The sequence below is a fragment of the Muntiacus reevesi genome, chromosome 5, assembly GCF_963930625.1.
Source record: "Muntiacus reevesi chromosome 5, mMunRee1.1, whole genome shotgun sequence".
NCBI lineage: Eukaryota > Metazoa > Chordata > Mammalia > Artiodactyla > Cervidae > Muntiacus > Muntiacus reevesi.
Window position 1 is genome coordinate 86,032,471 of NC_089253.1, and position 24,739 is coordinate 86,057,209.

The 24,739-nt window shown below is 36.0% G+C and overlaps 1 protein-coding gene across 5 annotated transcripts in view; it reads left to right on the forward strand.

Annotated features, from left to right (window-relative positions):
• DNM3 (dynamin 3) overlaps positions 1-24,739 on the forward strand; it is a 614,639-nt gene that overhangs the window by 449,035 nt on the left and 140,865 nt on the right. The gene's annotated exons all lie outside the window — the stretch shown is intronic.

A 24,739-nucleotide genomic window follows, 5' to 3' on the forward strand; every position in this document is an offset into this window, starting at 1 on the left:
ATTTCTATGTGATCCAGGGACCATATTTGCAAGATTTCTTTTGGTCCTACCTTAAAATTTGTTAACTCTTGAGTTTTCCTTTCATTTGTTTTGTATTTTCAGCTTTTACCATAGGTTGTGGATTCAAAAGATTTAAACTTAGAAAAAGGAAGATCTTCAAGTATTAATTAACTGTTTTTAAGCAGGCACCCATATCATTCTTAAACTACGTTTTGTTACTTTAAAGTCTTCCTTATTTCACATTTACTGTTCTGCACTTATAAATAAATTACTCAGTTATAATTTTTAGTAGTATCTAATGGATTAGTATCACTTAAGACCCAATCAGGTATTATGACTAAATTCTTGCATCAGTGAATAGAATTATTCATTTAAGATGAATACAAATATATTGTTCTTTATAGTTTTTCAAAACAGTCCACATTCATTGTCTGTTGTAGCAATTGTGAGGGAAACAATAGAGTACTGTGATTACCACTTCATAAATTAGAAATGTATCTCAGAGACTTTCTTAAGATGACAAAATTATCCCTGAATTTGGGGCTAATTATTGTGGAGTGCCATGATTATTCACTGAAACTAAGTAAACAAATGAAGAAGTAACAGAGAATTGGATAGAGAAACATAAAAAGACTACGACTAGGCAAAAATAATAAAGACCTTTTCCAAATGAAATTGTTACAGGAAAAAGCTAATTAATTTCTGTGAGTCAGTTATTAAGAAACTGAATCATTAGGTGGCAGGATCTAATTTTAATCCATCTCTCCAGGCTTTTTATCTTTATTTAGCAATGAATGAAGTTCCTTGATTAGGTTCAGTGACTGGCCCAGGGTCAATCACACAGTAAATCAAAATGGGGGGAGGGGAGAAGCCTTTTTTGTACATTCCCAGTCAGTTGCTCAGAGTGACTCATTGTACAAAAAAATACTTAGAAAAACCACAAGAGCAGAATGTTTAAAGAATCAAGGGAAAAGAAAATTAAATATAACTCCCCTACCAAATACTGAGAATGAAATTTTATTAAACTATTTTAATTTAAATATTAATTTGTTATTAGTATTATTTGAGAGCAGCTGGTGAAAAGACACTGAAAATGATAAAGGATAAAAAGGTTTCCTGGGGAGAGAAGTAGTGTGTCCTCCACAGGGGCAAAAAGTTCAGTACTGTTTACATACCTTCCTCAGAGCAGTGGGGAGTCAGAAAGTCCTAAAGCAGTCTTCAGGGGTGTGCTCAGCCTTCCTGCTTGGATGCAGAGTGGGAAGTATAATTGCCACACATGAGGTCAAACTAAATTTGAATCTTTGATCAACCTAGAAAGTTAAGGTTATAAAACGACTGAGTACAAAATAAAAAGATCAGATAATGATAGAGCATCTTTTTAGACACAATACAATTATGGATTTATTTTCTTCTACTTTATTGGAATATAATTGCTTTACAGTGTTATGTTAGTTTTTGCTGTACGGTGAGGAGAATCAGCTATGTGTATACGTATATCCCCTCCCTCTTAGAACTCTCTCCACTCCCACCCTCACCCCAGTCCCACCCACCACAGAGCACAAAGCTGAGCTCCCTGTGCTTTATGAAAGCAGCTTCCCCCTAGCTATCTAATTACACGTGGTAGTGTATATACCTCAATCCTAATCTCACAATTTGTCCCACTCTCCCCTCCCCCACCCCCCACCCCGTGTCCACATGTCCATTCTCTACATCCACGTCTCTATCCCTGCCTTGGTAATAAAGTTTATCTGTTCCGTTTTTCTAGATTCCACATGCATTCATGAAAATATGCTATTTGTTTTTCTGACTTATTTCACTTAGTATGACAGACTCTAGGTTCATCCATATCTCTACAAATGACCCTTTTTTGTTTCTTTTAGTGGCTGAGAAATACTCCACATCTTCTTTATCCACTCATCTGTCATTGGACATTTAACTTGTTTCTATGTCCTGGCTATTGTAAATAGTGCTACAGGGAACATCACAGTACATGTGACCTTTTGAATTATAGGTTTCTCAGGGTATATACCCAGGAGTGGAATTGCTGGGTCATATGGTAGTTATGTATTTAGTTGTTTAAGGAACATCCATACTGTTCGCCACAGTGGCTATATCAATTTACATTCCCACCAACAGTGCAAGAGGATTCCCTTTTCTCCACATCCTCTCCAGCAAAGAGAGCAAAAGACATGAATGTAAGAAATCTCTGGGCTTCTAAAAATCTAGGTATCCTGGAATTTTAGACTTGTCAGAAAGTATTGAACTCTTCAACTGCTTCGCTTGACCTCTATGTGTGCAAGAACATATAGGCATTTTTGCCATTTATCTTTTCCTCTGAAATCTTGATTATTTTCAATTATTTTGGTACTGGTTAGGCCCTCTAGTAGTACAATATTAAGTACAATTGGGAGTCTTTGTTTTTTTCCTGATTTAAAGGAAAATTATTTCACACTTTTATGGTTAAGTGCTTTCTGATACGTACCCATTGTCAAGTAAAGAAGATTCCCTGAGTTCCTAGTTGCTGAAGTTTCTGTTTTAATCATGATTGGGTGTTTAACTTTGTCATGGATGAGTGTGTTTTTTTTTTTTTTTCTCTATGACTTTCTTCTTTAATCTATTCATGTGGTGAAATATATTAATAGACCTTCTTGTTGTAAACCATCCTTGATCTCCCAGGATTAAACCTAATTAAATTGTGATGTATTATTGTCTATTATGTGTCCCTGACTTAAGTTTGCCATCATTTTATTTAGCTTTTTGCATCTATGTTCATAAGTAACATTGACTCAAATGTTCTTTTTTGTATTGTCCCTGCCTAGTTTTCATATCAAGGTTCTGTTAGCTTCATAACTGAAGTGGAAATAAGTTCTTATTGTTCTTTGGAACACTTTGTATAAGGTGGGGATTGACTGTTAACTGGTAGAACTCACCTGTAAAATCATCTAGAACTTATGGACAGTTTTGATAAGTAGACTTTTGGCTAGTGATTTCACATATTTAATAAGTATAGATTTATTCAGGTTTTCTATTTTTTCTATGAGTTTAAACAAATTATATATTTTTTTCCAGGAAATTACCCATTCTGTTTTTTTTTTAACATATTTTGATATTAGCATCAATGATTTCTTAGTGTTCTATTTTTACAAATCTCTGCTGTGTCTGAAATTTGATCCTTTTTTAATTTCTCATATTAAACCCTTACCTTTTTTCACTTGTTCACTCTTTCCAGAGTTGTATCTTTTTCCAGAGAACCAACTTTTGATCCTCAGTTGTATATGTTTTATCTATTTCAGGAATTTCTGCTCTCTTCTTCATTTCCTAACTTGTATTTACTGTGTTTTCTTTTTAGCCCATTTTTTCTAACTTCTTTTTTAGATGTGTAGCTCATTAATTTTTATCTTATTTTTTCTTATGTATACATATAATTGAATAGATTTCCTTCTATGTATTTTTAGCTGCTCACCACAGACTTTGCAACATAATACCTTGGTTACCATTAAGTTCTGTTTCCTCTGATCTTTTGTTTCCATAATCTTTACTATCATTTTTTCTTTGAGTTGTTTACAACTGTGTTTCATATTTTATAGTGCATGGAATTTTATTGTTTTGTTGTTGTTGATTTCTAATTTAATTGCATTGTGGTCAGAGCATATGATCTAGCACACATGGTAAATTTTCATAAATATTTCATGTATGCTTCAGAAGAATGTATTGATTTAGGAGTACAGGGTTGCATGAGAGTTCTATGAATCATGTTTGTTAATAATACTATCCAGTCTATAGTAATTGTAAAAATATAGTTACTATATTTTAAAATCTTGACTGATTAAAAAACTCCACAAATATATACTAGGAAGCTGTCATTATAATTTGTGTAAGAGAATGTTTTGCCTATATTGTCTTCTAGGAATTTTATGGTGTCCTAATGGATATTTAAGTCCTTAAGCTGTTTTAAGCTTAATTTTTGTGCACAGGGTAAAGGACCATTGTAACTTCAATGATGCACAAGTCACTGTCCCTCTTTCCCACACCACCTGTTAAAGGGAATGTCTTTTCTCCGTTCTTTTCTCCATTCTCATTCTGTATATTCTTGCCTCCTTTGCCAAGGATTAATTGACCATATGTATGTAGGTTTATTTCTGGGCTTTCTGTTTTTTTCCATTGATCTGTATGTCTCGTCCTGTGCTGATGTCACACTTTTGATTACTATAGCTTTGTGTATTGTCTGCAGCCTAGAAGAGTTATTCCTCGAGCATTGTTCATTTTCCTCAGGATTGCTTTGGCACTTCTGGATCTTTTGTAGTTCCATATAAATTTTAAGATTGTTTGTTTTAGTTCTACGAAAAATATCACGGGGAAGTTGATAGGCATTGCATTAAATCTGTAGCTTGCTTTTTGTAGTATGACCATTTAAACAATATTAGTTTTCTAATCCAAGAGTATAGGATATCTTTCCATTTTCTCGAATCATATTTGATTTCCTTTATCATTGTTTTGTAGTCTTAGCATATAACTCTCACCTCGTTGCTTAGATTTATTCGTAGGTTTTTTTGATGTGATTTTTAAACAAGGTTTTTTTTAACTTCGACTTTCTGATATTTGTTAGTGTACAGAAATGCAACAGATTTTTGTATATTAATCTTGTATTCTGATACTTTGCTGAGTTTATTTATCAGTTCTAATAGTTTTGTGTGGAGTCCTTAGGGTTTTCTGTATATAGTATCATATCATCTGCATATAGTGACAATTTTATGCTTTCCCTTCTGATTTGGATACCTCCTATTTCTTTCCTTGTTTAATTGCTATGGCTAGCAAGTACTATGTTTAATAGAAGTGATAAGAGTGAAAATTCTTGTCTTATTGCAAATTTTAGTTGAAAGGGAAGATTTTCATTATGCTGGCTGTGGGTTTGTCATAAATGGCTTTTGTTATGTTGAGGTATGTTCCTTCTGTACCAACTTTTGCTGGAGTTTTATCATGAATGGATGTTGAATTTCATCAAATCCTTTTTCTTCATCCTTGAGATGATGGTATGGTGTTTGTCTTTTCTTGATGTTGTGTATTGTATTGATTGATTTGGATATGGTGACCTATCCTTGTGACACTGGGATGAATCCACTTTGATTATGATGTATGATACTTTTTATGTGTTACTGGATTTGGTTTGCTAAGATTTTGTTGAGGATTTTTACATCTATATTCATTAAAGATATTGACCTATAATTTTCTTTTTTGGTAGTGTCTTTGTCTGCTTCTGGTATCAGAGTGGTGGTGGCTTCATAGAAGGACTTTTGGAGTGTTTCCTCCTCTTCAATCTTTTGGAAGAGTTTGAGAAGGATTGATATAAGTTCTTCTTGTTATGTTTGGTTGAATTCCCCAGTGAAGCCTTTCTGGACTATTGTTTTCAGTTTTGGATTTTTTTAAAATTATTATTATTACAAATTCTGTTTCCTTCTGGGCTTCCCTGGTAGCTCAGATGGTAAAGAATCCACCCGCAATGCAGGAGATCCCAGTTCAATCCCTGGGTCAGGAAGATCCCCTGGAGAAGGGATAGGCTACCCACTCCAGTATTCTTGGGCTTCCCTGGTGGCTCAGACAGGAAAGAATGTGCTTGTAATATGGGAGATCTGGGTTCCATCCCTGGGTTGGGAAGATCCCCTGGAGAAAGGAACAGCTACCCTCTCCAGTATTCTTCCCTGGAGAATTCCATGGACAGAGGAGCCTGGCTGGCTACAGCCTGTGGGGTCACAAAGAGTCAGACATGACTGAGTGCCTTTCACTATTTCCTTCTAGTGTTTTGTCTGTTCAAATTATCTATTTCTTCTTGATTCTGTTTTGGTGGACATTATGTTTCTAGAAACTTTTCCATTTCTTCTAGGTTGTCCAATTTGTTTCCATGTAACTGTTTATAGTTTTCTGTGATTTTTGTTTGTCTGGAGGAGTGGTTTCATTTTCTTTCTCTTTACTTTCTTATTTTGTTTATTTGGATTCTTTCTCTTTTCTTCTTGGTGAGCCTGACCAGTGATTTGTTCATTTTGTTTATTCTTTCAAAAAACCATCTCTTGGTTTTATTGTGTTTTTTTTTCTATTTTTAATCTCTTTTCATTATTTCCTCTCTGATCTTTATTGTTTTTTTCCTTCTGATGACTTTATGTTTTGTTTGTTCTTTTGCTCATTATCTTAGATGATAGGTTAATCTCTTAGATTGTTTATCTGACATTTTCTTGCTTTTTGAGGAAGGCATGTATCACTATCTAAAGTTTCCTCTTATTACTGCTTTTGCTGCATCCTTTAGATTTTTTAAAGTTGTGTTTTCATTGTCATTTGTCTCCATGTAGTCATCTCTTTCTGATTTCTGTTTTTATGCCATTGAGGTCAGAAAAAATGCTTGAAATAATTTCTATCCTCTTAAATTAATTTAGGCTTGTTTTGTGTCCTAAAATGTGGTCTGTTCTAGAGACTATTCCCTGAGCACTTGAAAACAATGTATATTTTGGTGCTTTTTGGATATAATGTCTTGTGGATATCAATTATTTCTAACCCTTGTATTATTTAGGATCTCTGTTGCCTTATTGATTTTATGTATGGAAGATCTGCCCATTGATATCAGTGGGGTTTAAGTTTCCTACTATTATTGTATTCCCATCAATTTCTCCCTTTATTTCTGATGGTATTTGTGTTTTGTATTTAGGTGTGCCTATATTGGATGCATATATGTTAAGGAGTGTAAAGCCTTTTCTTGTATTGATCCTTTTATCACTATATAGTGCCTTGTTTATCTTTCTTTATGAACTTTGTTTCAAAGTCAATTTTGTCTGATGTGAGTATTGTTACCCCTGCTTTCTTGTCATTTCCATTTGCATGAAATATCTTTTTCCATAACCTCTCACTTTCAATCTATGTGTATCCTTCACCCTAAATTGGGTTCAGCATATCGTAGGCTCTTTTTTTATTGTCCAATCTGTTACTTTACATCTTTTGATCTGCTGATCCATTTATTCATTCCACTGGCATTTGTTTATTATTGATAGATATGTGTTTATTGCAGTTTTATGCCTTGCTTTCAGTTCATTTTGTATTTCATCTTTGTTCCTTTCTTTTTTTTTTTTTTTTTGTTTTTCCGTTTACCATTTGATGATTTTCTTTTGTATTAAGTTTGAGTTCTCTTCTTTTTAGTTTTTGTGACTCTATTGTACGTTTTTGATTTGTGGTTATCTTAGGTTTCAAGTATGTTAACCCATTACTAGATCTACTTGCTTCATACTAGTAGTCATATTGAGTTCAAAGACATTCTCCAAAAAACCTATATTTTCTAACTCTATTCCCCCACATCTTATGATTTTGATGTTCTCTTTTATATCTTTATTCTTTTGCTGTTCATTATAGTTACCATTGCTTTCACAAATTTTTAAAAATTTATGTATGGGTTTATTAAAGTTATTTACTTTCCTGTTTTAAGTTTCTCTTTCCTATAAATTCTTGCTTTTTTTTTATTTAGAGAAGAACTTTCAGTATTTCTTTTTTGGATAGATTTAATATCTCGGTATTCTTTTAGTTTCTGCTTGTCTGAGAAATTCATTATCTCTCCTTCCATTCTGAATGATACCCTTGCTGGACAGAGTATCCTATGTTGCAAATTTTTCTTCTTTTTCAAGACTTTGAATATGGTTTGCCATTCCTGTCTTGCTTGCAGCATTTGTATAGAGAAATAAACTAATAGACCTATGGCATTCCCTTGTAATTAATCCTTTGTTTTTCTTTTGTTGCCTTAAGAATCATCTCTTTATCTTTAATTTTTGTCATTTTTATTGTAATATGTGTTGGTGTAGGTTTGTTTGGGTTCATCCTCTTTGGGACCCTCTGTGCTTTCTGTACTTGGACATCTGTTTCCTTCTTTAAGTTTGGGAAGTTTATAGCCATAATTTATTCAAATACATTTTTATTCTCTTTTCTTTCTTTCCTTTCTGGGATTCCTGCTATGCATAGATTGGCATGCTCTGTATTATACCATAGATCTTGTGTGTTGCTTTCCCTTCTCATTTATCTTTCTGTCTGCTGTTCTAATTTCCATTAATTTGCCTTCCAGTTCATGTATTTGTTTTTCTTCATTATTTACTTTGTTATTTGTTACCTTTAGCTTGGTTTTCATCTCTGCAGTTTAGTTGTCTAATCTTGATTGGCACTTCTTTATAGTTTCTGGTTCCTTGTTACAGTGATCTGCATTTCTTTTGGCCTTGTTTCTTAATTCCTTCAGCAGTCTTATTACCTTCTTTTTGAACTCAGGGTCTGATAGGACAGAGAGGTCTGTTTCCTTGTTTGTTATTTCAGGTGATTTCTCTTACTTGGGAGCAGCTCATCTGCTTCTCCATTTTACTTATATTTCTATGACCCTATGAATTTAAGTTATCTACTGTGGTCTTGAAGGGCTCTCTTTATGTAGGAGTGACCCTGAGTAAACAAAAAAGATCTTAATGACCCAGATAACCACGATAGTGTGATCACGCACCTTAAACCAGACATCTTGGAGTGTGAAGTCAAATGGGTCTTATGAAGCATCCCTATGAACAAAGCTAGTGGAAGTGATAGAATTCCAGCTGAGCTATTTCAAATCCTGAAAGATAATGCTGTTAAAGTGCTGCATTCAATATGCCAGCAAATTTGGAAAACTCAGCAGTGGCCACAGGACTGGAAAATCCAGTCCCAAAATCATTCCAATCCCAAAGAAAGGCAATGCCAAAGAATGTTCAAACTACTGCATAATTTCACTTCTCTCACATGCTAGCAAAATAATGCTCAAAATTCTCCAAGCCAAGCTTCAACAGTACATGAACCAAGAACTTCCAGATTTTTAAGCTGGATTTAGAAAAGCCAGAGGAACCAGAGATCTAATTGCCAACATCTGTTAGATCATTGAAAAAGCAAGAGAGTTCCAGGAAAACATCTGCTTCATTGACTACGCCAAAGCCTTTGACTGTGTGGATCACAACAAAATGTGGAAAATTGTTTAAGAGATGGGAGTACCAGATCATCTTACTTGCCTCCTGAGAAATCTGTATACAGGTCAATAAGCAACAGTTAGAACCAGACATGGAATAGCAGACTGGTTCCAAACTGGGAAAGGAGTACATCAAGGCTGAATATTGTCACCCTGCTTGTTTATCTTATAAGCAGAGTACATCATGTGAAATGCCGGGCTTGATAAAGCACAAGCTTGAATCAAGATTGCTGGGAGAAATGTCAATAACCTCAGATATACAGATGATACCACCCTTATGGCAGAAAATGAAGAGGAACTGAAGAGCCTCTTGATGAAAGTGAAAGAGGAAAGTGAAACAGTTGGCTTAAAACTCAACATTCAGAAAACTGATATCATAGCATCCAGTCCCATCACTTCATGGCAAATAGATGGGGAAACAATGGAAGTAGTGTCAGACTTTATTTTCTTGGGCTCCAAAATCACTGCAAATGGTGACTGCAACCATGAAATTAAAAGATGCTTGCTCCTTGGAAGAAAAGCTATGACCAACCTAGACAGCATACTAAAAAGCAGAGACATTACTTTGCCAACAAAGGTCCATCTAGTCAAAGCTACGGTTTTTCCAGTAGTCATGTATGAATGTGAGAGTTAAACCATAAAGAAAGCTGAGCACCAAAGAATTGATGCTTTTGAACTGCGGTGTTGGAGAAGACTCTTAAGAGTCCCTTGGAGTGCAAGGAGATCCAACCAGTCAATCGTAAAGGAAATCAGCCGTGAATATTCATTGGAAAGACTGATGCTGAAGTTTCATTATACTTTCAGCATACTTTGGCCACCTGATGCAAAGAACTGACTCATTGGAAAAGACCCTGTTGCTAGGAAAGATTTAAGGCAGGAAGAGAAGGGGACAACAGAGGATGAGATGGTTGAATGGCATCACCAACTCAATGGACATGAATTGAGCAAGTTCCGGGAGTATGTGATGGACAAGGATTCCTGGCATGCTGCCATCCATGGGGTCGCAAAGAGTTGGACATGACTGAGTGACTGAACTGAACTGAGATGAAATATGTGATCTCCTTTTGCATGATATTTGTAATCAGTGACTGTGTACAATATTTGTTTTCCTTGATTTTAAGGTATAAAATTTAATTAATCAATGAAGGTATTAAAAAGGAAGAAAAGGTAATCTAGTAGAGGGAATATTATACCTGAAAAAAAAGGGTTATAGTGTATAAGCTAACATTTAAACAGACTGTATGATAGTGTATTTAATTCCAATACTTAAGTGCTGGGGGAGCATAGGATTTAGCCAGAAGCAATAGTTAACATCATAGAAGATGTCTCTCATTAGTTTTGGCACAAATTGTTGGAGAGGAAATAGAAAAGAATATCCCAAAAAGGGAATAGTATTAGTCAAAACAAATGGGTGGAAAATGTTCCTTAATCTGTTGCCAGCCTTTTCTAGATGAAAATTTAGTTTCAAAGGCAAGATGGCCCTAGTTTAAAAAAAAAAAAAAAGTAAAAGCATTCCATTGTCTTCCATAGGGTTTAATGAACTGTACTTTCCCATCTAAGTTTATCTATTTACTATATCATGTAAAGGGAAAATCATGCATCTATCAAGAGCTCATATACTTAGCTTTATTTTTTTAACAGTACGTGAATGATATTCTTTTCATTGATTTCAAGATTATGTTCCTGTTTTCTTTTCTTTCCTCTGAGACAAGATATTAAAAGATGTGTTGTTTCTTTGCCTTTAGATGAATTTATCCTTGATTAATTTAGAAGAGATTTTATAAGCGCTTCTGTTATTTTGTGTTCCCCATTACTGTTTTCTGCTGCAGTGTTTTAGCTCAATTCATTTACCCATTCAGCTGACCCATGTAAGACACATTGACCTAGGACTTAACTTTCTGTGTGAACATTAGGATTGGTGCTAACGTGGGTATAAAATATGGCTTTTTAGGGTTCTCTGAGACCTTAAAGATAATCTTGTCTTCCCTTTTCACTTTACAGGTTAAGGAGTTGACACCTCTAACTGTTTAACACTTTTCTCATGTCAAAAAAAGCAGTTAATGATAGGGCCAGAACTGGAACCCAGGTCTAACGTTTCCTTGATCCGTGGCTCTTTCTGATCTGTAGTTTTAATATTAACTATGCACCAGAAATTCCACCTGATATTTTAATTGGAATTGTTCCTAAAAGAGCAACAGTGAAAAGATTTTTACCTTCTTGTGCAGGTATTTCAGTTTGCTGTTAGGTCTTACAAATTTCCATGGATCACTTTTGAGTCTTATTTGCAAAGCCTTACGTGAACTGACCAGTACCCTTGCTACAGTTCCTGAAAAACTATATTAGCCATTACTACTTGTATCACAGCATTATTCCTAAGAGCTCATTAAGTTGCTATTTCAACTTTCCACCATAAAATTTAAAACATTCACTCTATAGTTCCCAATCATCAGGTGTGTCGGAATTGATACATTTAACATCCTTATTTTAAAAGTCTTCAATGTCCTGGTGAATTAGCATGATCTTTATGACTCTGGTGACCAGATTTTTGAGCCATTCTAAATATTGTTTTAGTGCTAATATTTTTGTAAATGGAAGGAATTGTTACTGGTTGCAGTAACTTCTGTGGTGGAAGAGAGTGAGTTTCACACCTGGACTGATTTAGCCTACAAAAACTCCAGGTAAGAATATGCACCCCTAGCCATCCTCTGAACCTTTCAAAGAGGGCATCTCAGATACCTGGAGAGACTGATAAGTTAAAAATATTTAGATCTCACATTCATTGTGTCACCATATCATTTACAAAATCTAAGTTAGAAGATTTCTGAACTTCTTTGTGGCAAGATCGAAACTTAAGATTGGAATGTGCCCCCAGATTTTTGTTTCATGTAATTTTTTAAGAAATGCCCCATTTTCTTTGGTAGAAGCACGTCTGGATAATGGTTTCACTGTGCTGGTCTTTACACTCCCAGGCAGGCACTGGTTTTTAAGGTCATGTTAAGGCCCATTTGGTCCCAGGTATGTCAGCTCTGGTAGCCAGCAGAGATCTGTGTCTGTCCAGGGGGTTCATCGAGCAGCCACGTGGTATTTTCAGAGCACCCCTTGGGAGTGTCCAGCTCTGTTTTCTTTTAAATTAAGACATTCTTTCTTTGATACTGTTTTGTAGCTTCAATTCAGGATATGGTTTACCAACGTTACCAAGTGTTCCAATTCACCCCTCCCCGCTTTTTCCTACAGAGAGTGATTTTAGGATGTTTCACTACTCCACTCAGTCCCTAGCACATTGCCGACACTCAATAAATGTCAAATAATGCTGCACTATAGCAAGTGTGGGCTTTTTAGGCATTCAGAAAAGAATGGCTCTTTCTTCTCATTGTTGAGTGGTATATTTTTCCAATTGTTAGCTGGAAAGGAATTGGAGTCAGGTTTTCCATTTATATACCGTTATGGCTGTTTCTATATTCAAACGTGCTTTGAGTTTAAGTTGTTTGGAAAAGTGCTTAATTAAACAAATATGCTGGGCAAGAGGCGGTATGCAGTGCCTTGTCTGAAAGCTTATGTCTCACTTGGATATGGTGGAATGTCAAAACTGTATTAAAAGGGAATTAATTACTCTTCCATACATAGGGATGGTAGAGGCTCTTATTTATTGGAAATTCAATAGAGTAAAAACATATAGTGCATGTTACTAGGAAATGAAATATTGTGTATAGGATGCAATGCAATTAAGCTTGTGTTTGGAACGTAAATGTGACAGCTGGAAAAGTTGTTTTATTTCATTTCACTGTCTGCTGTTGTCAAAAGAATGTTTAAGATGTTTCTTCTTGCTTCATAAAATACTAATAATACATATTATCCTCTGAATATTCTGGTTCAAGCTTTTTCTTCATCAGATGAAGACTCAGCTAGTAACCAGTCTTTCAGTCCAAGCTGAGTAACAAAGTGTGTGTCATCCTTCACTTTCTAACATGAGTATAGGTGGGTTGTCTTTCCGTGCCATGGGTGTTTATAACACCCTCTGAGCACCTGGTGGAGGAAAGCAGTTTGAAAGTAAAAACTCTTTATCTGTCTCAATTAACATATCCAGTTCATTGTACCCTTTCTGCAACTTCTGTAAAGCATGAAAACAAAGTGTGGTTTTCCCCACTTCCCTGATAGCTCAGTTGGTAAAGAATCCACCTGCAATGCGGGAGATTGATTGATTGATTGAAAGTCAGTCGTGTCCAACTCTTTGTGACCCCATGAACTATACAGTCCATGGAATTCTGCAGGCCAGAATATGGGAGTGGGTAACCTTTCTCTTCTCCAGGGGATCTTCCCAACCCAGGGATCGAATTCAGGTCTCCCACATTGCAGGCAGATTCTTTACCAGTTGAGCCACAAGGGAAGCGCAATGCAGGAGATCCCGGTTCAATTCCTGGGTCAGGAAGATCCATTGGAGACGGGATAGTACCCACTCCAGTACTCCTGGGCTTCCCTTGTGGCTCAGCTGGTAAAGAATCCACCCTCATTGCAGGAAACCTGGGTTTGATCCCTAGGTTGGGAGGATCCCCTGGAGAAGGGAAAGGCTACCCACTCCAGTATTCTGGTCTGGAGAATTCCGTGGACTATACAGTCCATGGAGTGGCAAAGAGTTGGACAGAACTGAGCAACTTTCACTTTTCTTTCTTAGTATGAAAAATATTCTGCTAGATATGAGATCAATTGGAGTCCGATGCATTGTCCTGAGGAACGCATGAGTAAACTGGTATTAATCAGATGTCAGTGATATTGCTATGAGAAACACTTAAACAACACGATTAAGTAACAGAATGTGTTAAGTCAACATTGTAACACCTTGTACTTCTTTCTAGTTTTAATACAATGGTAAATTAATTAATGAAAAATATAATCCTATCATGAGTATTTATCTCCACTGCTAGATTACATTCCTTAAGGCAGAGGTTTTTTTTAATTGAAATATATCTGGTTTACAATGTTATGTTAGTTTCAGATGTACAGCAAAGTGGATCAGTTATACATATATGTATATCTACTTTTTTTTAAGATTCTTTTCCCAGATAGGTCATTACTGAGTATTGCATAGAGCTCCCTGTGCTATACAGCAGGTCCTTATTAGTTATCCGTTTTATATATAGTAGTGTGTACATGTCAACCTCAGTCTCCCAATTTATCTCTCCCCATGACTGTTTCCTGGTAACCATAAGTTAGGCTGTGTTTGTCTGGCTCATTGCTTTTATCCCCAGGGCCTAACACAGCATCTGGTGATTGTGAGAGTTAAGAACATGAGTAAATGAAAAGATGGATGGATCCTAAACTTTCCCCCTCTGTTATGCAGAGAAAATATAAATAATGCTAATTGTCAATAAAAAGCATTCTGTAGGTAAGCTCTAGAGAAGCCTACAGCCTCAGATCCGAGGGGGATGAAAATGGAGATAAAGATGAAAACTCTTAGAGGAAATAGTTTTAGTACAACAAAAGAAATCTCCTATTTAAAAGTAAGAACCTGAGAATTTTAAGTTATATACAAACTGTATAAACAGGCTTTGTTTGAATTTAATGTAACAGAATTCATGACAGTTTAAGGGGAAAATATAGATGTTTTCTTGTAAATTGTTTCAACTTTGTTCCATAATGTTAATAATATTATTCAAAAATGTTTTGTAGATATCTATACTCAGCTTTCTAAATCTTTATTTCTTTAACTCTAGCAAAGTATTAACACATTTCAGTTTTTCTGTTATATGCTGAACTTTTGAAAGTTAGGGAGGTGGAGAACCAGAAGGCAGGATTTTAGTTTTCTTTTCATAAGTTTTTGGTCCTTCTTGTTTCTGCTAGAACTATTAAGATCAAGTGGGTCAGACAGATTTGAGGACTTTTGCAGAATTATTGATTGTGAATTCACAATATGACAGTAATGTTTATTTCCCTCTATAAATCTGAAAAGATAAACCCCGTGCTTTCCTTGTCGAGGAGATGGATAGGAGTACATGCTTATTAAGTCAATAAAAGGGCACTTTATATCTTGAAAGCTGTTAAAGCCAGATCTTTGAATCAGAGAACTCTTTTTTGTGTGTCCACTCTCTTCCTTTGTTTCAAGTCTCTCACTGCAAAGATATTTGTTGTCATATGGTTCTGATCTTGCATATTTTCAGTGGTTTCTCAGTTCTTACTACTGCATCTTTTCCCTTTAAGGGTGTCTCTCTAGTTGTGAAATAGCATTGTTAGGAAATCCTAGGTACATCAAAGAGGAGGGGCAAAAATATTTTCAAAGGGGAGCCTGGAGAGAGACAGATTGGAGAACCAGAATTGTCTTCCCATTTGATTTATTTGGTTCACTAACCACACCAGGACAGAAATCAAATATGATTTGGTAATATTTCTATGAACTAAGTCTGTGACAATTGATTTCACAGCTAAGATAAATTCTCATGAAAGCCAACATAATTGCTTGGGTATGAAATGTCTGTGGCTTGAAGCAATCAATTTAAATTCTTCTCTTACTGGTTTTCAACTTAAACTCTGAAATGAAATAGGAGTCTGATGCCCTACTTGGATGACTGTTTCTGCCTTTACTGAGGGAGAAAAATAGCAAGTTAGTGCTTTTCAGCTCTTTCAAATGTCATTAACAGGCTTTGGAGAAATTCTTCATGCTTAAAACTCCTGTGTGTAGTCCGTATCCATTTTTCTAGGGGAATTAGGTATTGTGCTCCCTGGGAGCCCTCACTGATTTTAAACAAAGGGATTGATAGGATAGACTCAGCAACTTAGATTCAGTTCCTTTCACTAGAATTTCAACTGGAGTTTATCTTAAGCCATTGGTAGTGCCAGCAGAGATTTTGGTCAGTTTCTGAGGCATTCATATTCAGGAGGTTTCCGTCCAAGGGCTGTCTTGATGAATGAGCCCAGCACGGCTGTGTAAAGTTCAAGAACAAAAAGAAATTATGTCTTTCACAGCAAGTTTACTTTTCTTCTAGGATTTCAGAGCAAACACATTGCCTGCTCCCCACCTACTTCCCGGAACAACTATTTGCTGATGGGCAGTCCCCTCCCCCTACCACCCCCTTGAGACAAACTCTGTGGCTTGGGACGAACGTGTGCCTCCATTTGGGGACCATAAAATGGCCCCAACTGTGCTCATTAATGATAGGGGAGCAACTGCTAGTTGCAGACATACTATAGAAAAATATATGCTTGAATTTAAGATACAGCCTCTAAAAGGGAAACTATAATGGTTAAGTTGCAAGTGAAAGTGACAGATCACGATTACATGAGACGGGTACCAATGACCAATATCTTTAAATATGTGATTGTTTATAAATAAGATTGTATTGCTAGTTTTCCTTACAAAACCAATTTTCCCATTTGAAAGCTGGTCATGCTAAGGAACTGGATTCAGGATATTAACTGACTTATCTCGGGCTTTTACTCCAAGGAATGAGTTTGCCTTCTGGTTATTTCTGATAAGGATAGAAATAGAGTGAGTTGGGTGCCAAAGCTCATACAGTGTGGCTGTGACTTTGTGGCAGCAGCTCCCCCCTCCCCAAGCTGAAGCCAGCAGGGGGTTAGCCAAGCGTGCAGGTATTTCAGTCAGCAGCCTGTGGGGAGAGCTCTTAAGAAATGAATAAGCAAGGGTGTGAAAATTTCCCTAACAGAGTCTACCCTGAAGGAAATTTCTAAACACTTATATTTCTTTGGCAGTCTTAGAGGCCTCCCAAGAGCAAAAATAAAGAAAACTATGGCTTGTTTTACTATTGGAATGGTCAGGTTTTTAGCGATGACCTGAAGAATATTATGTAACAACCTACATGTTGAAAAAGAAACTTACGTCAAATAGAAGAATAAATAGAAAAAGTCCAGAGAAGGGCTATTATTCAAATTTGCTGCTGTTGAAATCCAGTTACACTGAACAATGTATCCACGGTGCTCCGGAGGATACAGTGTTTTCCGTTATTACCAGTGTTACTGTATACTGTCCTGATTATTAAAGCAATTACTGAAGCTGTAACACCAGGCCTAGAAGTTATTTTGTTTAAAGGCGGGGGGTGGGGGGGCTTTAAATAAAAGTAACACACATACACATATATAAAGCTCTATAAAGATCACTGAGCACCCTCAAATCATGCACTTAAGAATATTCATTATAAGCCTGTTTTTATAATATCAACTTATAAATCAGAAATCTTTTTGTGACCTACTGCATGTGTAATATATTTTTATTTTTCCTCGGTTGATTTACTATGAAACCGACTTACCCATAAAGAATGTACCCATAAAAATGTCCTCAGTGACTATACCTGCTGAGAGAAAATACTGTGAAGGTTTTAATTACATACCTTGCATATAAATTATATTATTCTGCTTCAGTTTGCTGCATTCAGAAGGAAACTATTTACTGGCATGTGTAATTAATTTTAATTAACACACATAGCCTTAGTAAAGGAAACTGACATGGCACAAGCCTTGGTAGAAAATGTTAGTCACACTCTGCAACTAACTCTGAGCAGATGCATGGTTTCATAAAGAAAATATTTGCAAAGCCTAACTGGAGTGAGTTTTTTCCTTTTCTTTTCTTTTTCTAATTTGAAACTGCCTATGTTTATTTCTTAGAACCTGAGGAAAATACTGCTCACTTAAAGGAACTGTCTCAAAAAATACAAATGCAGAAAGTAGTTTTGACTGTTCAAACACAGAATCTGCTTTTTCTATCAGTGTGTTTGTTAAATCCATACCTCATTCCATACTTTTAAATTCTAGCAGGCCAAAGCATGAGATACTACTACTAGATATCAGTCCAAATTTGTTTTATTATAGAATGAGTTTTGCTTTAGAAAACAGATAAATGCTTGAAACTTGGTTACTCTGTCAGTGCACTAAGGTAGTTAAAACATTTCTGTATCTTGATGACTACATCGTGGTTTTTAAAATAAATTGGCCATATAAGATCTATACCAATGGCTTTCAAAATTTTTGGTCGATTGACCCCTTTCCACTCTAAGAATTATCAGAGACTTCAAAGAGCTTTTATTTAGATGGATTTTGTGGATTACTATATTGGGAATCCTGGGAGCAAGTTGACTTCACATTATCACTTAAATTTGGTATTTTTAAGATAGTATTTATACCACAGAAATTGGCAAGTGCTACAAACCACCATTTTCTGGAAAGCTAGTTGTTAAACATTTATTAACACACTGCCAATTATACCCATTGTTAGAAATTAAAAATGAAACATCAGAAAAGATTAAATCGATTAAAAATAATAGTAATGAATCAACTTCATGACATTAATCATAAGTTTTTATGGAAAATATTTTTTTAAAAGCAGTGGGAAGAGTTGCTTTTTTTTTTTTACAGTTTTGCAAACTTCTTTAACGTATAGTATAGCTTAATGGAAGACAACTGGACTCTCCTATCTAATTCTGCTTTCAGTCTGTTGCAATATGTTGTTTTGGTTGAAGTATATGAAGAAAATCTGGCCTCACACAGATCTGTAGTTACAAAGAGAGGAGTATTTTAATAACTTTTCACATTCTTGTGTATTTTCTTTTATATCTTATCAAAACACAGGTGATAATTTTTAAAAAGTTAGTTGCAGTGTGAATTCTAAAATCATGTCAATGAGCTTTTCATATCCTGTTACATTAATCCATTGGTTTATCATGCACTTTAAATGGATCCTTTACTAACGAGTGATTTTGTAACATAATACATTTTTGTCATTTGAAAAATATTGGCTCATTGATTTATACAGATCTTCTCAGTGTTTCATAAATCATTATACAGTGTTTTCATTATATTCATTAATATCACTACTAATCTCATCAGAGATGGAGGAGCTGTCAAACCCATGGTAGAAGGTACAAATTTCAAAAATTCTAAGGCTCAATTTTATTATTGATTACAAATACTGTCAGTTGTCTTCCTCTAAGTGTCAGGCTCATTTTGTTCATTTTTAAGAAAATTTCTACTTAAAACTCAGGTTTTCTTAAACATAGATTAATTACTGGACTACAAAGTAAAAACAACATCCCATGAAAGAAGTAGGTACTTCAACTTACAGTTTAATTGCAGAAGTGCCTTTGCTTGAGAAAACCACCTCAGTATGCAGCAGAAGTGTTGTGCAGACTTTCTGTTTTTGACATAGAATATTGGAAAGATGTAAAAGCTGTAAAGCTCAGTGGTGAAGAATTCACCTTCCATTGCAGGAGACATAGGAGACGTGGGTTAGATCCCTGGGTTGGGAAGATCCCCTGGAGGAGGAAATGGCAATTCATTCCTGTGCTCTTTCCTGGAAAACCCCACGGACAGAGGAGCCTGGTGGGCTACAGTCCATGGGGTTGCAGAGTCGGCCACAACTGAGTGACTGAGTACACATACATATTTTGGGTCTAGATTTTTTTTTAATTAATAGTTTTACTACTTCATCAGATTATCCTTAGATGAAATGGACTTTTTCTAAAGCTGTAACATCTTGGCAATGAAGACTACAATGACTGTCAGTGCAGCTTCATGACATTGTCTCGATTGGTGCTAAGTCATCCATCCTTGCTCTTGTACCATCAGTGAAAACTTATCTTGTTGTGAGATAAATAATGACATTCAAAAAAATTAGTCTGTACTTTAACTATTTCAACCACATTTATTAATTATTTGTATAAAAATGAAGGTCTTTGAGGATTTGTTGGTACAGATATTGGACAAATGTAATGAAAACAATTGTAGTCATTCTTGAGATTTGTCCATTTTAAGACAAAAGTATAATTCTGCAGGTGAGATTTTTTAATTCATGCTGCATGTTAGCAAGCAAATCTTCAATTGGACAAGTTACTTGATCACTGGAAGATGGCAGTAATTTCTTTTTACTGACTTTTAACCCAGGAGGTATTCACCAATATCAAGTACAAAATTTTTAATTATTAGCCTCTCAGCTACAGTGTGTACTTCTCTACCTGTTGCAGTACAGTGACTTATCTCTTAAGACACTTCAAGGGCTTTATCATTTCTACTTTGAAAAGCTCTAGCAAATACTATTTGGATTTCAAAGCACATGTCATATCTCTGTTTAAAATATGTGGTTTCTATTTTTTAATGTCCAATGATTGGTCTCAAAATGATGCTATAACTTAAGTGGCATTATAATGCTATTTAAAAGTGTTCAATTGTGTAAAAGAGTAAGGTAAATTATAAACATTTATAAAGCCACAGGAAAGAAATGGCTTTCATTCAATTTTTATTTCATATTTATACAAGACAAAAAATGTATACATATATGTTTGTATGTCTCCACATAGGCATGAGAGAAACTTTAGAATTTCAAAATAAGAATGTACTGAATCATAATGAGGTCATGGGGCTTCCCTGGTGGCTCAGATGATTTTCTGTCCCTAATGCGGGAAGCCCAGGTTTGATCCCTGGGTTGGGAAGATCCTCTGGAGAAGGGCAAGGCAACCCACTCCAGTATTCTTGCCTGGGAATCCCATGGACAGAGGAGCCTGGCAGGCTACAGTCCATGCAGTCACAAATAGTCAGACACGACTGAGTGACTAATACTTTCACTTTCAATGAGATCACAAAGATAACAGGTATAAATGAGAATAGCTGTTAAGAGAGTAGAAATATTGAGAACAAATGTGTTAATATCTGGAAAAGCACATACTTCCTTTGAAAGTTCTATATAACATGAGTGCACAAGCTCATCTTCCATTAACTGCTCAAGTATAACATCATCATGTGTCCTCACAGCTTCAGGCAAACTCCTCTGTTCATTCAAGAAGTGAAAATGAAAAAATTAACTAATATTATTATAAAAATTGTTTTTACCTTAAGAACCCACTGGAAGAGTCTTGGGAACCCCAAAAGTCCCAGGCAATAATTTGGGAGCCATGACAGTTAGGCAATACATGATATAATGATTTTGTGCTATGACATCAGTTTAAGATTTATTTTCATGTTATGATGGCGGCACTTACTGCATAAGTATGTGTGTTAGTTGCTTCGAAACTAAGAGTTTTGAAGAACCAAGAATCCACTGACTACCAGACTAAATTAATTTTTTTTTGACCATGTCATATAGCCTGTGAGATCTTAGTTCCCTGATGAGGGATCAAATCCATCCTCCTGCAGTGGAAGCATGGGGTTTTACATGTCCGCTCTACATTGTCTTTTTTTTTTTTTTTTTTAATTTTCTTTTATTAGTTGGAGGCCAATTACTTCACAACATTTCAGTGGGTTTTGTCATACATTGACACGAATCAGCCATTGAGTTACACGTATTCCCCATCAGGATGAAACATAGCATGTATGGAAAGTCAAGCTGATTTCAGGTCAAGTGGATAAAGAGGTTTATATTAGCAATTAAAATCATGCCATTCAGTCTCCTCCCACTCACCCCCTGAAATAAAATTCAAAACAGTTACGGGATTTCCAGAACATTTGTTTACTCCCCTTATCTATCATTGCTCTTTTACCAGTAATGATGCTGAGGAAGGTGGATGCCAGTGAGAGAAATCATCACATAGCTTTGGGTTAACAAGGAGGTAAAGATGTTGGAAATGTGATGATCTTCAAGAAGCATGTGTGAAAATGCAGATGTGACTAAAGAGAGTAGCCATATCGCCAAGTACATAGACATTTCCCCTGCTCTCTAATTCTGTCCAAAAGCGAAAGTGTCCAGGGCCTCAGTCTCAAATGAGAGGACTTCTCTGATAATCTGGGGAAAGATATAAAATATACCCTTTTTCCTTCCCTTCCACTATGTTAGGTCTGAGAAGTGATAAAAGACAGGAAATATTGAGCAACTATTTTTTCTTTTCTTTTTTTACTAAATGCTGTATATGTAAAGGGTTATCTGGTCAATATCCTTTACCTTGACTGAAAACAGAAATTTTAAAAAGGGGAAGTCATTCAGTTGTGTCTGATTCTGTGACCCCATGGACTATACAGTCCATGGAATTCTCCAGGCCAGAATATGGGAGTGGGTAGCCTTTCCCTTCTCCAGGGGATCTTCCCAACCCAGGGATCGAACCCAAGTCTCCCTCATTGCAGGCAGATTCTTTACCAACTGAGCCGCAAGGGAAGCCCAAGAATACTGGAGTGGGTAGCCTATCCCTCCTCCAGTGGATCTTCCCGACCCAGGAATCGAACTGGGGTCTCCTGCATTGCAGGTGAACTCTTTACAAACTGAGCTATCAGAGAAGTACATACAAGGGGGAACCCAGATTCACCTTGAATCAAATTCAACCTGGATTCACCTGGAATCAAAACAGTCAGAAATTTAAAGGAGAAAATTTTCTTCTAAAGCACAGCTTTTCAACCTTTCTATGATACAGAACCTTTAAAAAAAATTGTTTTTAAATATCTTCAGACCAATACATAGTCCCACTGTACAATGAATATTCAGCTTAAGCTGCATGTGACTTATCTCTTGAGTCTAACAACACCTAAACTGGCCTAAACCCTGTTTAGTAAGGCTCATCCACTGATAATGGCTTGGATTCCATGCAGTGTCAGATGACTGCAAAAGCTCCCAGCTGCTTCTTCTCGGGTTCCATACTTTAAATGTATCATAGACCAGTAACAAGTAGTTCTCAAACCTCAAGTACTGCTCTGCTGTTGGCCATCACAAATACAGGGTTGAATTTGCCAAACACACTCCCTCACAGAGGTTAATTATTTCTAGACAGTTATGGCCTGTCATTTGTGTAGCTGTTGTTAGATGCACAGTGAAGCCAGTTACAGTAATGTGGGCTCAACAGGAAGAATCATTCAAAGGACATGTTATTTACATCTTAGATTAGCTCCCATGGTCCAAATACTGATTTTGGCTTTTCCTATAAAACACAAAATGATGTTAAAGTACTGGATAGATGAAAGGCATGACGACAAACTCATCTCTGTTTTTAAATATTTTTTTTTAATTTATTTATTTTTTAATTGAAGGATAATTGCTTTACAGAATTTTGCTGTTTTCTGTCAAACTGCAACATGAATCAGCCATAGTTGGAGTTGGTGATGGACAGGAATATCCTCTCCCTTTTGAACCTCCCTCCCATCTCCCTCCCCATCCCACCACTCTAGGTTGATACAGAGCCCCTGTTTGAGTTTCCTGAGCCATACAGCAAATTCCCGTTGGCTATCTATTTTATATATGGTGATGAAAGTTTCCATGTTACTCTCTCCATACATCTCACCCTCTCCTCCCTCCTCTCCATGTCCATAGTCTATTCTCTATGCCTGTTTCTCCACTGCTGTTCTGTTAATAAATTCTTCAGCACCATTTTTCTAGATTCCGTATATATGTGTTAGAATGCAATATTTATCTTTCTCTTTCTGACTTCACTCTGTATAATAGGTTCTAGGTTCACTCACCTCATTGGAACTGACTCAAATGTGTTCCTTTTTATGTTTGAGTAATATTCCATTGTGTATATGTACCACAACTTCTTTATCCATTCATCAGTCAATGGACATCGAGGTTGCTTTCATGTTCTAGCTATTGTATATAGTGCTGCAATGAACAATGGGATATATGTGTCTTTTTCTATTTTGGTTTCCTCAGGGTGTATGCCTAGGAGTGGGATTGTTTTTAAATATATTTTAATGAAGTATAGTTGATGTACAATGTTATATAAGTTGCAATATAGTGATCCACAATTTTTAAAGCATATGCTCCACTTATAATTATTCTAGAATATTGGTTATATCCCCTGTGTTGTACAATATATAGTTGTAGCTTATTTTATACATAATAGTTTATACCTCTTAATTCTCTACCTCTACATTGCCCCTTTCTCCTCTCTTCTCCCTGCTGGTAACCACTATTTTGTTCTCACATGGCTCCTTCTTATACCTAAATTGTTAATGAGGAGAAAACCATCTGAGAAAAATGTATTTATTGATACTTCGGCTTTCCTGTTCTTTTCTAAACTACTTTGCTTGCTGACTTCTTTTGTCTCTCTCTATGGAACAGTTTTTTTTTTCCTTCCAGATAACTTGAGTGGTGTAAAACTCAATCAAACTCAATTTGGGAATAAATGCTGGTTTCCAGCTTTGGAAATCCAGATAGTGTATTTGAGTCAGAGACCTGAGAGGAAAAACTATCTGCTGCTGTTAGTCCTCTAGAGCTCCTGGCTCCATGGGAACACGTGTAGTGTAGTTCCTTGAAAATCATCAGTCAGTTCAGTTCAGTTGTTCAGTCATGTCCAACTCTTTGCAACCCCATGGACTGCAGCACACCAGGCTTCCCTGTCCATCACCAGCTCCTAGAGCTTGCTCAGATTCATGTCCGTTGAGTCAGTGATGTCATCCAATCATCTCATCCGCCGTTGTCCCCTTCTCCTCCTGCCTTCAATCTTTCCCAGTGCTAGGGTCTTTTTCAGTGAGTCAGTTCTTCACATCAGGTGGCCAAAGTATGGGAGTTTCAGCTTCAGCATCAGTCCTTCCAATGAATATTCAGGACTGATTTCCGTTAGGATGACTGGTTTGATCTCCTTGCAGTCCAAGAGACTCTCAAGAGTCTTCTCCAGCACCACAATTCACAGTATGAGTGATAGTTTGTGTTTGTTGTATTTTTCCAGTCTCAAAAGTGATATTTATTATTGATGCTTTCAACTGGGATTCTTCTTATAAATTAGAAGATCAGAGTATTTCCAGAATCAGAAATGTAGATTCTCACTTTTATATTAGGTAAACTGCAGTAAATTATAATAAACAGTGTGAGAACTCAAAGCTAGACAAAAGGCAAGA